The sequence below is a fragment of the Schistocerca nitens genome, chromosome 7 (assembly GCF_023898315.1).
Source record: "Schistocerca nitens isolate TAMUIC-IGC-003100 chromosome 7, iqSchNite1.1, whole genome shotgun sequence".
NCBI lineage: Eukaryota > Metazoa > Arthropoda > Insecta > Orthoptera > Acrididae > Schistocerca > Schistocerca nitens.
This window is the reverse complement of record NC_064620.1, coordinates 439,506,182-439,521,830: the sequence shown is the minus strand read 5'-3', so window position 1 is coordinate 439,521,830 and position 15,649 is coordinate 439,506,182.

The window sequence follows — 15,649 nt, the reverse complement described above, 5'->3', positions numbered from 1 at the left end:
TGTGTCTGTTAACTATCTTCTGTTCCATGTATCGTAAAATTGGTTTTCTAAAAAAAAATCGTCATACCTCGAGGACCTGAAATAGATATTTCTAGTACCAAATTAGTTTATTTATAAATGATCTTTGTAAGTATTTCAGCTGCACTGTGCCGAAAAATTGTTATGAGCGTATACGGTTTTTTCCGTATTATAATAAAATAATTGTGTTGCGCACTTCTTTCCTGCTACCTGGATCGTTATTGACTTACTTGATTCTTATATGCTAAGCTGCTGCTTTTTTTTTTGCCTGCTGCGTTTCATAGGTGGTCTCATAAAATTTGTTGTCACACACTCCTTATGCATAACATAACATTTACCTCATTAGAGTAAGCGACCTTTATAATTTTTTTTTAACCTACGAGCAATCATTCTGGTCTGAATGATCATTTTAATTTATTTCATTCAAGAGGAGAGAGCTTTGCTATACTTAAAACTAGTAGCAGGTGGCACTTAGCACGTCCCTACTATAATATTTACTTGTCAGCTCTTTCGGCTGTGGCCGTTCATGGCTCAATTAACTTAAAACTAACTTATATCTAAGGCAAATCTTGCTCTCCTACAATAATTGTGTTTTACTTAAGGTGCTCATATAAATTACTTATCTTGTTGTGGCAGGTCGACAGGGTGTTAGTCCTGTGCATTACTCTTACATACGTTGGTACTTCACACATAGTATGACAACTTATAGTGTGTGTATATTTTATTTTAGCAGCTTAACTTAACAGATATTTTCAATGGTTGACTCTGTATTTCTTCAAGTCTACGTGATGAAACAATCCTTTTATTCGTCCAGATACAGGGTCAGCTAATAGATAGCAACCAATGTGCGGCTTTCTTAAGATAATATATGGTCCTTCATACAAGTGCTGCCACTTGCGATTCTTATGATGAATCAAAGATGGTTTGAAGTGGGTCTTTAATAACACTCGTTCATTTATACGATACGATAAGACTTTGCTAATGTGTTTGTCATGCGCCTTTTTTTCTAAGGTTGGCATAAGTGGTTAAAGATGTGAGAGCTTATTGGTTCCGCAGCTTCCCCGCGGAGGCCTAAATAAGCTGCTAATGGTTTTCCGACTGGGGTGGAGCTGAAATGTCAGTTATTTTTACTTGACTAGTATGTTGCGACCTACCAGGTCGAAAATTTGCGTTCGTATCCCATACGACTAGTGCATCTCTTGATTGCGTGTTATTTGACATCGCGTTTGGTGCTTGGTTCGCCTGTGTGTAGAAAATGGTCGGATTTCCTTGGGTATTATGACCGGCGGTGTCTGGAAAAGCATGCGACGAATTGTCCTGACTATTGTTCCTGAACTGTTGGTTGGGTTGGTGAGAAAATGTCGCATATTTCGGCTGTGAAAAATTCATTTGGTGAGAGGGAGTGAAGTGACTCGGCTGACTGTACTGTTGTGGTCCGTTATAATTGTTCCATTTCTTTCCCTTGTGACGATTTCCATTATTCGTCTTGTTGTTCTGGTACTGGTAATTACCGTTGTGATTTATCGGTGAATTACCGTATTGTTGCTTTGTGTTTTGATAAATCGGATTGTATCTATTCTGGTGTGGATATTTGTTATATTGTTTTCCATTACGGCGGTTGAAACTGTTATGATTGCCGTAAGGCTGAGAGTTTGGTTGTCCCGTGTTATGTTGGTACGACGCAATTTGTTATGTGCTGCTGCGGAGCGGGCGGTCCATTATTATAATTATTCCGCGCGCTCGCACGCACATCCTCATAGATCATATCCAAATTGTCAAGAACAGAAAGAAAGGCTTCTAGGTCTTCTTCACTCACATTAACTAGTTTCTCTCTTATTGACACAGGGAGTTTTGACTTTAAGATCATGATTACATCTTTGGTTGAAATGGGCGTGTCCCAATACTGAATTTTACGTAGATATTTTTCAAAATAACGTCTCAAACCTCCTCCTTTGGTGTTGAAAGGTTCGGCGTTGTAAACCTCCTTTCGGAGTCTTTGTTGTATACCTGAACTCCAGAATTTATTCAAAAAATGCTTTTCAAAATCTGCATAGGTGTGACATTTGTCTATTATTTCTGTACCCCAAATTGATCCTTCACCGTGTACATAACCTAAGATGAACTGTATCCGCTGCCTGTCGTTCCGTGATTCTGGAAAAGCGCCTGTGAATGATTTTAGAAATACCATTGGGTGTATATTTCGTTTTTCAGGTATAAAAGGCTGAAAAACTCTGTGTTTTAGCACACTCTCGTCTCGCATTAGTTCAACGAGTGTTAGTTGATCGGCATGACTACGTGACGTAGAAGTTTCGTCACGCGTGTTATTTACTGTTGGTGAGAATTGTACCTGACACTCGGGATATTGACGATTATCGTGTTCTGGCGGTAGCGAATACTCACTTTGATTGTCACCTTGCAATTCCGTAACTTGTCGTTTCAGTTGATCTATATCATTGCTTAGCTGACGTTTCCATTCCGGAAGATCGTGGCTTAATGCTCGTCTGATTTCACCTAATTCACTGGTTAAAGTGTCACCAGAAGTACCGGGAGCGGTTAAGATTTCTGCTGTAGCAGATTTAACCGTACCCTTTAGTTCAGCATGTACCTTGCTGACAATGTACTGTTCTTTGGATTGCATCCACTCTTCAAATTCCCTATTAAGTGTATTGCTTATACCGGTGTTGACATCTGCGATCTTTTTGTCAATATTGACATCGGATATTTGCTGAGCAAGGTCTTCGACTCGCTCGCCAACGTGGTTGACACTTTCTGTCAATTGGCTTACTCTCTTTGAAACATCACTGTAATGTTTCAAAGAGTCACTCGCAGTTGATTTACACACATCTATTTGGGCCTGCATATCTATGAACTTGCTACCAATATTGGTCTCGGCGGATTCCACCATCGAAAGAACACTATCAATTTTTGCGTGTACGCTTGCGTTTAGCTCGCTTGCGTAAGCGGTGGTAATGGCTTTAATTTTTTCCTCCATGGTGTCATTCGAATTTTTGATTTGTGCTTGGATGTCGGTAATAACAGAATTTATATTGTTCATTCGCACTTGAGTGTCCTCTATCCTTGATTCTAAACTGTTGAACCTGCTGTCACTTTGATTTGCTAACTGACTGATTTGCGTTCCAAGATTACCCATGTGAGCTTCAATGTTATCACTCTTGTTTGTAAGCTGTGCCATTCGAGTGTCAAGATTACCCATGTTTGCTTCAAAACTGGTTTTCATATCAGCAAACAATTTTAGTATATCTGACAGCGAGCATTCACGTGACTGCGACGCGGTCTGTGGCGCCGACAGCTCACGTGTCGCTTCGTCGTCAGTTGTTCCCTCACTACGAGATTCAGATTTGTTTACACCCGCACGCGGTCTAAGTTGCCTTGTTTGCTCATCAGCCATCGTAAATTTAAAGTACTTACACTGCACGAGCTAGAAAAGATAATTTTTTTTAATTATGATTTTCACTTGTCAGGTGCGTCAAGGATTTCGCGTCCTGATTTCTCAGATATTCCTTGCGCGTTATAAACATTTGAAACTCTGACACACGAAAATGCCAATATGGCAACGGGAGTGATAAAATAAATGAAAAACACTTATAGAGCACTGTAACTGGCACAGATAGCGGCCATTGTGATTCACAAAAATGCACAACAATGGAAATTCTTGCTAACTATTTCTAACTATTGTAAGCGAAATGATGTGATAGAGGCGGATCTAATAGCAAAAGAAAACAGAAATTTGGAAATTAAATTGCTTGAGGAAAAGGAAAAAAGCGTAGAGAGTGAATGTCACGAGCCGACTGAATGATCGGTACGCAAAGCTTCAAACGTAATGAAAAATCGTACTCACGTTAGTTGTCTTGCGCGCTGCTATTTATTGCTGTTGTGGATTCTTACTGCGATTTTCTGCATATGCGTTATTTTTATCACTGGTTTTGGCTTCCAATTTTCTCCAAATGGTAGCATGAAAATAAAAAGAACAAATTAGTTTTTTAGTCAAGTCCCTGTTCGGGCGCCACATCTAGCGTTAAAAGGTTTTTCGGCTTTTCACATTTAACCAAATATAACATTGATGATGATAATTCATGGCAATGTTTGCCGACAAGATAAAGAATGCAACCTTTTAACACTAGATTGCGTACTCACGGCAGTTCCCCTTGGCCGTTTTTTGGTACGACTTGGAAAGAGAGAAAAATTAATGAATGATCGACGATGCGTCGGTTCTCGATTGTGTTTAGGAGACGTACGGATTGATTGCGTGAAAATAGTTTCTCAAATGACCTCTTAACCCGGATTGCTTTCACGCAATCAGACTCTTCAATGAAATTACCTAAGGGACCTATTTGAATAATAAAAAAAATGCAAAACAGTGAAATTTTGTAAAAAAAAGTTGTCAGATCGGAAACTGAACACATTAATGGTCCCCCAAATACAATCGAGACACCGCGATAAAGAGCGAACCTGTAACAAAGTTCATTTAAACATAAACATTATTTGTGGTTAATTTAAAGAAAAGAATAAGCATAGATTTTCTGTACAGTGAAGCATCAATATATTCTTAAAGAACAAAGGCGTTAAACTATAAACATTAACAAATGTACAATGTTTACAAAACTTACATTTTTATGTTTTTCTCATACATGGAACAGTCCAACAATCGCTGCTTTTGTATGTGTGATATTTTGTAAAAATTAAATGTCCTGGCGTGCGCGTAAGTATTTTTTATCGTCACAAAGTTTACAAAAGCGTTTTTGTTTTCTTGGTGATAACGTGGTTTTTCACACTAAATGAAATATAACTTGTAGCGGTGCTACACAACACGTCTTAACAAGTCGGCGACCAAACATCAAAGGTAATGAAGTACATGTTAACATATCGGCGACCAGAAGTACAACCAACTATAAAGACTCTAGAATTTTCCTAACAAATGATAAATTGTTCTTTCTTCTGTTTCGCAGCTTCTTGCTATCAAGCGCTGCGGCAATGATTTTAAATATCTGCGCCCAGCGAGTCATAGTGTTTAAAAGTACATTTTAAACGCTGGCCGCGCGTCTTGGTATAGGCGCACATTATAAACAGATTTCGTTTCTTTACTCTTGCGTTGTCATGCTTAGTATCATTACAAACTGCAGCTCGATAGCTGTCCTTTTCTCATATGCAAAATGTCTGAAATCCAATAATATCACAAGCAGTACACGGATTTGTTTCCAGACTACAAGTTTCCAATCTGCACCACTCGCTGAGTTTCATTTAGATATGAGGAGAATGTTACTATACTTTTGACGATCTTCCTATCCAAAATTCCTGTATGTAGATCATCGGGAAGAGGGAATTTCTTAGTACTTTCACATATTCTCCCATAAAATCAAACAATTCTTGGGTATGCCGGCAATATGACCATATACATACGGGAAAGTATAAAAAAATTCCAAAAAAATGACAAAGTCGGTAAAATTCGGGGAAAACCCGGTATAATTATGACAAATTGATGGGAAATACATAAAACTGAGGGAACTACAACGAAACATATACTCTCAAGACCGTGAAAAGCTTAAAAATTATGCTCTGGCTGCATTCACTTACACTCCTCTCCCTCCCCATGTAAACTACATGGGTTTACGTAACACACACTCCAACAAAGCCGACGTATTACGCAGAGGCGCCATATTAAGGCAGGCAAAACATATACATCCCAATACATAACTGTGTTCTTACACATGCAGTCGAATTTAGATATTACTGAATTATGGCTGGTTCTCACCAACAATGTTATTCCTTAAGTATTAAGGAGAAGAATCAGTGTGTTTGGTAGACTTAAGCCATTCCTTAGAGTGGTCTGTAGGAGAGTGGACCGAGGTCATATACATCACCTTTAGTACTCTGAGGGGGTGTACTCGAGAGATATGGTGTTAGGACGAAATTGCTGTATTGCCTCTCACATGAGCAAAACTACCTAACATCAGACCAGGACTTCTTTGTGCAAGAAGAATGTTACCAGAGCTGTGGTGATGCTACTGCCGCCGTTGGATAAGCAGCTGCCAGCAGCAAGTCGTATACACTTAGCTCACTTATTTGTTACATAGTTTAATTCTTAATTTCTTTGCGTGTTTTTGGGTACTTGCATTGTTTAATTCATAAATTTCGGGCGTATTTTAGTATTTGAGAGTTGTAGCGTCGTTTTAGTACCGTACCTGAATAGTGTAAAATCGCGTAGTCTCCTTCTGCCGCCGAGCAGTGTGTCAGCAGTGCGCAAGTAGCAGCATTACTGCATTTACTATGCAATCTTGTATTTTAATAACCGTTTAAATTTTGTATCGAATTGTTTGTGCTCTCTGTATATTAGTTCAGACGCTCTTTGCACAACAGTTTTTAGCATGGATAGGGACTGCGACTGCTGTGTTCGGATGCGGGCTGAGTTGGCATCCCTTCACTCCCAACTTCAGGCAGTGTTGGCTTCGGTCACACAGCTTGAGGCTGTTGCCAATGAGCATCACTGTGGGGGTCCGGAAGGGGGTTTGTCGGGGACGGCCAGCTCGTCCCACGCATCCCCCGATCGGACTACGGCTGTGGCTGCCCAGGATACTGCCCACATTGAGGCTGACCCCTCACCCGTGGTAGAGTGGGAGGTCGTCTCGAGGTGTGGAAGGGGACGGAGGGCTGAACGGAAGGCCTCTCCAGTTTGTCTGACGAACCGGTTTCAGGCTCTGTCTCAGGCTGATACTGATCTTCGGCCGGACATGGCTGCTTGTCCTGTTCCACAGGTTGCATCTCAGTCTGCAAGATCCGGGCAGTCGCAGACGGTGGGCTTACTGGTAGGTGGGAGCTAGAGGTGTACAAATTCCCCTTGCAGCCTGCTTGCCCCTAGCTCCTCTGCAACCATTCATGCAGGTCAGCCTGCCGCGACGTAAACACAAGAGTGCGCGTGTACTGAGGCATAGTGGGCAATGCGGCCGACTTGGGCTCCCGCAAGCCCGGGCTACCTGGGTTCCTGCAGGCCTGCCAAGCTTCACGGGACCCGCTCAGCTTGCTGCGCCTGACAACAGGTTGCGCTGTCAAGCTACCGTGACTAGAGTAGCCAGGTAGTTAGCCCGCAGTTCATTTATCGCAACGGTGGAGGCAGCACAATGAATAGGTCGAACTTTAGTGAGATTGAAAAAAAATTGACAACTGGCGAATACATGCTAGTAACGAAACACAGCACAAGTGCCGCATGGGAAACGTTTTCGTGTGTTTATGAGGCCGCTTCAAATAAATCGGTTGGTGTGTCTCAATGCAAACTATGTAAAAAGCTCTTAAGTACTTATTCGGGAACCTCGAGTATGTTACGACATGTGTGCAAATTTGACAAGCAGTTCCCTCACTCCGTAAATATCTTGAAACAGGACAAAGATTTATTGGCCGAAAAGTGCGTCGAAATGTGTGCTAAGGACCTGAGACCATTTAGCAGTATAGAAGGAGAAGGATTTCTTAATTTAGGGCAGACACTGATCGACATAGGTAAAAAATATGGCTCAGTTGATATTAAAAATGTTATGCCTTCCCGAGTGACAGTAGTTAGGAAAGTTCAAACCTTAGTTGATAACGTGCGCAGCAAAATGCTCCCAGATATAGTGCATGCGATTCGTTCTGGTATATGTGCCAGTACAATTGATCTATGGACAGATATTAAAAATGTTATGCCTTCCCGAGTGACAGTAGTTAGGAAAGTTCAAACCTTAGCTGATAACGTGCGCAGCAAAATGCTCCCAGATATAGTGCATGCGATTCGTTCTGGTATATGTGCCAGTACAATTGATCTATGGACAGACAAAGGGGTGCATTACATGTCCGTGACAATGCATTACATAAATTCAGACTGGCGTTTGAATAAATATGTACTGAAGTGCTCTGCGTTTCCTAACTGTCCAAAAACTGGCTCGAATATTCGAAACGAGTTGGAAGATGGCTTAGAAACTATGGGTGTTTCTCGTGAAGACATTGCCAAAATTACGTTTGTCACAGACCAGAGCAGTAACATTGTCAAAGCTCTCGCAGTATATCAGCGTCATCCATTATGGCTCATAGTATAAACAAAGTCTTGAAACATGTTCTGAGCGAACAATTTTTGGAAGAAAATGTTCCAAATATATTAGCCATTCTTAATACAGTGCGGGCTACGGTTTCCTACTTCAAGAGAAGAGGTCTCTGTGTGAGACTGAACTCATCTTTAAAGCAGTGGGTTTCAACTCGCTGGAATAGTTATTTTGACATGCTTGTATCAGTCCATTCTCAGATTGATTCAGTGAAGGCTGACTTACATAATGAAGGTGCCTCTGATAAGATGCTGGGTTGTTGTTGTTGTTGTTGTTGTTGTTGTTGTGGTCTTCAGTCCTGAGACTGGTTTGATGCAGCTCTCCATGCTACTCTATCCTGTGCAAGCTTCTTCATCTCCCAGTACCTACTGCAACCTACATCATTCTGAATCTGCTTAGTGTATTGATCTCTTGGTCTCCCTCTACGATTTTTACCCTCCACGCTGCCCTACAATGCTAAATTTGTGATCCCTTGATGCCTCAAAACATGTCCTACCAACCGATCCCTTCTTCTAGTGAAGTTGTGCCACAAACTTCTCTTCTCCCCAATCCTATTCAATACCTCCTCATTAGTTATGTGATCTACCCACCTTATCTTCAGCATTCTTCTGTAGCACCACATTTCGAAAGCTTGTATTCTCTTCTTGTCCAAACTATTTATCGTCCATGTTTCACTTCCATACATGGCTACACTCCATACAAATACTTTCAGAAACGACTTCCTGACACTTAAATCTATACTCGATGTTAACAAATTTCTCTTCTTGAGAAACGCTTTCCTTGCCATTGCCAGTCTACATTTTATATCCTCTCTACTTCGACCATCATCAATTATTTTACTCCCTAAATAGCAAAACTCCTTTACTACTTTAAGTGTCTCATTTCCTAATCTAATCCCCTCAGCATCACCCGATTTAATTTGACTACATTCCATTATCCTCGTTTTGCTTTTGTTGATTTTCATCTTATATCCTCCTTTCCTTCCTGGTTTCTGTACAAATTGTAAATAGCCTTTCGTTCCTTGTATTTTACCCCTGCCACCTCCAGAATTTGAAAGAGAGTATTCCAGTTAACGTTGTCAATAGCTTTCTCTAAGTCTACAAATGCTAGAAACGTAGGTTTGCCTTTTCTTAATCTTTCTTCTAAGATAAGTCGTAAGGTTAGTATTGCCTCACGTGTTCCAACATTTCTACGGAATCCAAACTGATCTTCCCCGAGGTCCGCTTCTACCAGTTTTTCCATTCGTCTGTAAAGAATTCGCGTTAGTATTTTGCAGCTGTGACTTATTAAACTGACAGTTCGGTAATTTTCACATCTGTCAACACCTGCTTTCTTTGGGATTGGAATTATTATATTCTTCTTGAAGTCTGTGGGTATTTCGCCTGTCTCATACATCTTGCTCACCAGATGGTAGAGTTTTGTCATGACTGGCTCTCCCAAGGCCATCAGTAGTTCTAATGGAATGTTGTCTACTCCCGGGGCCTTGTTTCGACTCAGGTCTTTCAGTGCTCTGTCAAACTCTTCACGCAGTATCTTATCTCCCATTTCATCTTCATCTACATCCTCTTCCATTTCCATAATATTGTCCTCAAGTACATCGCCCTTGTATAAACCCTCTATATACTCCTTCCACCTTTCTGCCTTCCCTTCTTTGCTTAGAACTGGGTTGCCATCTGAGCTCTTGATATTCATACAAGTGGTTCTCTTCTCTCCAAAGGTCTCTTTAATTTTCCTGTAGGCAGTATCTATCTTACTCCTAGTGAGGCAAGCCTCTACATCCTTACATTTGTCCTCTAGCCATCCCTGCTTAGCCATTTTGCACTTCCTGTCGATCTCATTTTTGAGACGTTTGTATTCCTTTTTGCCTGCTTCATTTACTGCATTTTTATATTTTCTCCTTTCATCAATTAAATTCAATATTTCTTCTGTTACCCAAGGATTTCTATTAGCCCTCGTCTTTTTACCTACTTGATCCTCTGCTGCCTTCACTACTTCATCCCTCAGAGCTACCCATTCTTCTTCTACTGTATTTCTTTCCCCCATTCCTGTAAATTGTTCCCTTATGCTCTCCCTGAAACTCTGTACAACCTCTGGTTCTTTCAGTTTATCCAGGACCCATCTCCTTAAATTCCCACCTTTTTGCAGTTTCTTCAGTTTCAATCTGCAGTTCATAATCAATAGATTGTGAAGATGCTGGGTTATGACCACCATATAACTGGCCAGCTTATAGAATTTCTTAAGCCATTTAAAGAAGCCACAGTTGATCTAGATGGTGACAAGGAGCCAACCCTACATTTAGTTCTACCGTGGTTTTATGCCTTAAAAGCTCACTGTACCGTACGGGATAACGATGAAGAGGTTTGTAATTTTATTCCATCTGAATATTATAGAACCACTTGTGAAATATGTATGTTAAGAAAATGTATTTTCAGGACATGAAACCTTATAAACAAGCCGCCGATGCCTTCCTAGAACAGAAAATGTGCGTTAGTATGTTGCATAAAATTGCAACGTATATGGTGGCTAACTACCGCACATTAAGAAAGTAACCCAGGATGAAAAAATTGAAGTTTACCAAGCAGCACGACAGATGTGTGCTGAAGGTAAGCTCCTAAGATAATGCATATATTCTTCATCTACATGTACATGGTTACTGTTGTGTCTAGACAAGACAGCCTAGACACAATGAGAGGAAGCCGAAAGGCACGCGCTTAAACTCACGCAGGCTGGCGTGAGGTCTGAAACAGGATACGTAATGAATGCTATAACGAAAAGTACGTAGCTTCTGGAATACTTAACTTTAATCCACATTTGTAGAACATCGCTCTTGATGATACATTAATAGAATCTCAATATCAATTGAATACGGCGCCTTGCTAGGTCGTAGCAAATGTAGCTGAAGGCTACGCTAACTATCGTCTCGGCAAATTAGAGCGTATTTGTCAGTGAACCATTGCTATAAACGTCGGCTGTCCAACTAGGGCGAGTGCCAGGACGTCTCTCTAGACTTGCCGTGTTGTGTCGCTCGGTCTGCAATTACTGACAGTGGCGACACGCGGGTCCGACGTATACTAATGGACCGCGGCCGATTTAAAGGCTACCACCTAGCAAGTGTGGTGTCTGGCTGTGACACCACATTCCTCCCCCGCAAATCGGCGAACGGTGGTGTTATAAGGCTTCCGCCCGCCGTGGGGAGGACCCCATGTTGACGTATGCGACGAGGTCGGGAGCCTAACAACAGGCGAGGCTGTGCCACCCGCACCTGGCCATTCGGTCCGAGGGGAGCTAGGAAACGCCTGAAAACCTAGTCCAGGGTGCACGCCAACATGCGGTGTATGCGCCCGTAAAGAGACAGGAGGGGCCGAAGGGTCGACCTCCATCGCGTCGGGGTACCCGACGGGCGAAGACAACATCTGGTCTGGAGCGGGCAAGAGTTCCATGTCGGAGGACAGCTGGTCACGGGAAGCGATCGGCAGCGCGTGACCCAGGGAGGCGTCCGGCGGCTGCAGCGACGCGTCCACTGCGGGCGGCGCCGGCGGGAGAACAGGCGGCGGCGGCGGCGGTTCGCCCTGGGGCAAAATGGAAGGCAGCGTCGGTAACATCTGGGGATGAGGCGAGCCAGTAGATGGGTCCCCAGGGCGCTGGCCGGACGGCACCGTCGCTGAAAGCAGACGGGGAGCAGCAGAAACCGTGTGACGACAGAGGCGCAGCTGATTGAGATGCCGACGCACCTCACCAGAGGCCCCCAAAACCAGATACATAGCGCGGCCGAGGCAGCGAAGAATGCGCCCTGCGAGCCAACGCCGTGAACCTCGATAGTTGCGATAGTATACAACGTCGCCTGGAGCAAAAGCAGGTGGCTGCCGCTGCACAGGAACCTGATGCGGTGGATGCAGCAAAGACATCAGGGTTCGATGAGGACGACCGTGGAGCAACTCAGCCGGCGAGCGACCATCTTGGGGCTGAGAGCGATACGAAGGCAAAAAGAGCAACAACGCGTCCTCCCGAGAATGCGACTCTTTCAACTTCAACATCTGTGACTTGAAAGTCCGGACCAATCGTTCAGCGGCACCGTTGGACTGAGGCGAAAACGGCGCGGATGTCAGATGTTGAATACCATTGGCCTTGCAGAATGACTGAAATTCTGCGGACATGAATTGTGGGCCATAGTCGGAAACAAGTCTGTGGAAGACCTTCAATACAAAAGATAGCAGATAACGCTTGGATGGTGGCTGAAGACGTCGTGGAAGACATCCTGACAACAAAAGGAAAATTACTGAAGGAATCTACAACAACCAACCATCGAGCATTCCAAAATGGACCAGCAAAATCGATGTGCAAGTGTTGCCAAGGGGAAGTGGCTTTCGGCCATGCAAAGAATTTCCGCGGTGGTGCGGAGTGTTGTTCGGCACACGCCATGCAAGAAGAGCACATATTCGTAATCGCAGCATCGATTCCGAACCAAGTACAGTGCTGACGAGCAAGTTGTTTCGTTCGCACTATACCCCAATGTCCTTGGTGGAGAAGCTGTAAGACAGAGGACTGTAACGAACGTGGTACCAGGACCCTGGACTCATCATTATCAGAACGCAACAACAAAACACCACGTCTAACAAAAAGTCTCTCCTTGTGAGCAAAAAAATCGGCGAACCAACGGACCCTCGATCCGTGACTTTGACAAGGGCCATTGCGTAGCAACAAAACGCAAAACGGTAGCAAGGACAGGGTCAGCAGCTGTGGCTGTAGCTACACGACGAAAATCAATCGGAAACGATTCGACCACGTCATCGGTTTCCGAATCAACGAACATGCAAGCAAGTTCGGAAGAATCGAATGCTCTATCCTCAGCAACAGGCAAATGGGACAACGCATCGGCGTTTCCGTGCTTAGCAGTGGACCGATACAAGATATCGTAGCGGTACTGCGAGAGGAAAATAGACCAGCGAATGAATTTCTGCGCTGTACGTGGAGGTACAGGCTTGTTCGGATGAAAAAGCGAAGTCAAAGGTTTGTGGTCGGTAATGATGGTAAAGTGATGACCATACAAGAAATCATGAAACTTTGTAACACCAAATACGAGAGCCAAAGCTTCTTTCTCAATCTGTGAATAATTTCTTTGCGCAGACGAGAGCAATTTCGACGCAAAGGCAATAGGGCGATCATGCGATCCATCTTTGTGCGCAAGCACAGCACCGATCCCGAAATCCGATGCATCGACCATCAACAAAAGGGGTTTCTGGGGATCGAATGTCGTAAGGCAAGTATTGGAAAGCAACGCCGATTTCAACTGGCGAAAGGCGCGTTCGCATTCCGTCGTCCAGACGAACGGAACACCTTTACGGCGTAAGCGATGAAGCGGAGCTGAAATGGAAGAGGCATTGCGCACATAGCGATGGTAGTAATTTATTTTACCCAGCATACTCTGTAGCTGCTTCAAATTCTGCGGCGAAGGCAAGTCTTGTATGGCACGGAGGTGCTCTGGACTAGGATGTATGCCTTGGCCATTGATTACATGTCCCAGATATGGTAAATCACGAGCAAAAAACACACATTTGTCCTTCCGCAAGCGAAGACCATTTTGGCGCAAGACCTGAAATAATGTTCTGAGATTGGCTAAATGTTCTTCTTACGACTTTCCGGAGATCACAATATCGTCCAGATAGTTTGCTGCAGTAGGGACCGAGGCACAAACAGTTTGCAGATATTGCTGAAACAATGCAGGGGCGGATGCACACCCGAATGGCAGTCTTTTGAATCTGTACAAACCAAGATGCGTGTTAACCACCAAGACGCGCTGGGATTCTTCGTCCACCGGTATTTGCAAGTACGCATCTGCCAGGTCCAACTTCGAAAAATATTTACCCAGGCACAGTTTGTCAAAAAGATCTTCCGGGCGGGGTAAAGGATAAGTTGCAATCACTAGTTGTAGATTCACTGTAGCTTTGAAGTCCACACAAAGTCTCAATTTTCCGGAAGGTTTTGGCAAAATTACTAAGGGTGAGGCCCAGAGAGAAGCCTGCACACGTTCAATCACTCCTTGTGATTCCAAATCGTGTAATGTTCTTGCGACCTCATCACGCAAGGCGTGGGGAACATTGCGCGCTCGGAAAAATTTCGGTTGCGCGTTGACTTTCAGGTCCAAATGTGCTTCATAGTTCGTAGCGCAACCAAGGCCCGGTGCAAAAATGTCTGCAAACTCTTCACATAGACGAGAAACACTGGCTGAAGGCACAGTCTGGTTCACTGATAGGACCTGATTGACTATAGACAAGTTAAACAACTGAAATAAATCCAAACCAAACAAGTTCACTGCAGAAGAAGAACGAAGTACGTAAAAAGACACAAGTTTTGTTTGTCCCTTGTATGTTGCAAGAAGGCTGCACTGTCCTAACACAGGGATATTCTGACCTGAATAACTATTTAACGTAACATTTGCGGCACGCAACGGAGGTGTGCCCAGTCGTTTGTATGTGTCTTTATTGATCAATGAAACTGCAGCTCCGGTATCGAGCTGGAATGGGATCACGTTGCCATGAATGTCGAAGTCTACAAAAAGTTTAGTGTCCTGCTGACGACAAGAGCGACTGTCTCGTGCAATTTCAACAGACACTGGTACAGAATCACTTGCTAATTGACGTGCTTGCCGGCGACGTCGACGCACACTTTTTGTGGGACGAACACAGTCACTGTTAGAGAGAGTGGCACTGGGCGAAGTGGAATTAACTACATGAATTTCCATGGGCGAAGGTTCACGAGCCTGATCATTCTTGGTTCGATTCCAATTCCGGCGTGAAGCAAAGGGCCTGGAATGGTTGTGAGTGTCCGATCTGAGCTTTTTCTGGCAAACACTCTGAACATGTCCTTTTTTGTTACAGAAAAGCAAATAGCTTGGCGTGACGGGCAATTCTCACCGCGGGCATGATTTCACTGCATCTGCTTGCTGCCGCGGGACACGTGTTTGGGATCATGGCGGCAGCTGCGCGGACGGGCGCGAGGGCTGTTTACAGTCCCGTGCAGCTCGCCCGGCGGGCCGGTTAATGTGACACACGGCTGGCGAAGTTTCAAATGATTCCTGAGCAAAGTCAAGTGTGTCTTGCCTATCCAATATGTCTATCACTTGTTGAAGGGAGGGATTGACTAGTTTCAAAATCTGTTCCCTTATACGAACATCAGAAACATTCTGTGCAATTGCATCACGTACCATTGTATCTGAATAAGGGAGTCCACATTCGCACTCAAAAGCACAATCCCTAGTAAGGCCTTGCAAAGTTGCAACCCACTCCCGATTAGTTTGACCGGCCGTACGTTTTGTATGAAAGAACGTATACCGTTTGGCAACGACATTGACTGATTCCTTGAAATATGCATCTAATGCCAACAAAATTTCTTCGTAGGACAGAGTTGCTACGTCGCGTCGGGGAAACAATTTCACTATCACACGGTACGTCTGGACGCTGACACATGACAATAGGTGAGGCTGCCGCTCATTACCTTGAATTCTGTAGGCGGCGAGATGGAATCCAACTTGGCGTGACCACTTCGTCCAGCTT